Genomic DNA, 2021 nt, shown 5'->3' on the forward strand with positions numbered 1-2021 from the left:
TTTTGACACAAGTTTGTTCAGCAAAATTATAGCCAATATGTTGAAGGTTCACTGTATGGTATTTGTTTTGTTTCAACTGCTATTGTTTTCCTGGGAACTTTGATTATATCACTAAGGTCGAACTTTTGCCCCACCTTACTCTATCTGTATCTATCTATCTGTATTTTGTTTGTTTGTTCAATCTGTATTTTTGTTTGTTTGTTCGACGTTATAGCACTGACAGGTCTGTGAAACAGCGTTACGCACAGACTCCGACGCCTGCTCATTTTGTCAGCCTAATCCTCGACCAGTCGCATTGTAAAGTCTTTTACATGAAACTAGGTGATATGATATTTCGAAGATTTTGTCAGACTCTGCTCTTCCCAGCTCTCGACAAACTTGTTCAAATTACCTTTAAAACAAGGATCCAGCTCAAATAAAAAACATTTAATACAAAATGCTTCAGGTCCTTAAAATACATAAAAATTATCATATATAAGTAGACACTCTTATTTGGACTTACTGTGAAATAATATTTCGAATCTTCATTTTCTTGGATCATATGAGAAGCACGCATTAGGAGTCAGAATCTGTGCATAGCTATTTTTTACAGAGCTGGGAGCGTTATAAAGCCATACTAATATCGAAAGTGTACTGTTCAAATCTTTTGCGCGCAGTTGATAATTAATAAAGTGTCCATTTGTAAAAATATGTATAAGAACAAGTGGGGTGAATCAGAGTAGAATAAATTTAAGTAGAGTAGAATTGAATAGAATAGAACAGATTAGGATAGAAAAGGATTAAATGGAATGGAATAGAATACAGATTTATAATATAGACACAGATAAGTGATGTTCGAGTGTTTCGGTCAACTTTGATACAGTCATTGTTCAGCTATATTGAAATGTGTATATTTCAATTATACTTTGGTCCTTTTTCAATGTCAGTATTATAATAGTACTGTAAATTTGGAATCGTTCAAATATTATGTAACGAGGGGGCTCGGTAATTTTTCTTACAAAATCTGTATCGTGGGGGAAGAAAGGGGGTCTGAAACTGGAAAATTCTGCGTTACATTATATTTGAATCATTTCTTCTATGCACCTTGCTAAATTGAATGAAATAAGAACAATCGCAAAGGTGTAATTATTATGTATGCACCTAGCTAACCGTTGATTATAGATGGAGCAGAATCCCCCATATTCCATATTCCTTCCATATATTTCAAAAGGGCGTAACTGCATATCATGTCCAAGAATTTTTCATATACATTTGAATGCTTTGGACAATTTCCTAAAATCACTACCAGGCGTTAATTTGGTAGATATCATTTTTCGTGTATTGGCTTATTAGTAATAACTAAACATAGCATTGGCCCTTTTCAAATGTAGGTCGAGAAAAATTTCAGAAATTTTTTTTTTTTTAATTTCTTAACCATATAAAAAATAAAAACTACAAAATTTTATTATAATCTCCTTGTTTAAACAAGTTAAAGTGGCATATTTCTTGTGATTTCTATCATATAAACTTCAAAAGGGCGTAACTCAAAATTCTGACTAAGGATTTTTTTCAAATTCGGCCCAGAGGTGCAGAACAACGTCAGTAATCAACTGCCGGCTGCCGTTTGGATGGTATATTGTATTTTATAATAACGGTTATTGGAGCACCGTGTTTTCCAACTGTCAATAATTACTACACATTGAACGGAAATTACTCATTTTCATGCTAGATCTAACCTTACAAATGAAATTTATATTTGCTTATGTAAACCATCTAGGTTTATTCGTTGCATATTCCAACTGAGTTGTATTCAAGTGGATGTTTAATGCATTCTCGTCTTTGTCGTGGTTGAACCCCAGGTTAAACCAAAGGTATTAATTTATGATATTTTTGATAGAATCGGTAAAAGTTACCTACGTTACCTTCCAATCTTCTCGTGTCTTGCGTGCAATACCTTATGAGATCGCACGCAATTTCCCATAGAAATTCATATAAGATTCCGATGTATCGAATTACTGTGTTGTCACCGGTAAAAACGTAAA

The sequence above is a fragment of the Aedes aegypti genome, chromosome 3 (assembly GCF_002204515.2).
Source record: "Aedes aegypti strain LVP_AGWG chromosome 3, AaegL5.0 Primary Assembly, whole genome shotgun sequence".
Lineage (NCBI taxonomy): Eukaryota > Metazoa > Arthropoda > Insecta > Diptera > Culicidae > Aedes > Aedes aegypti.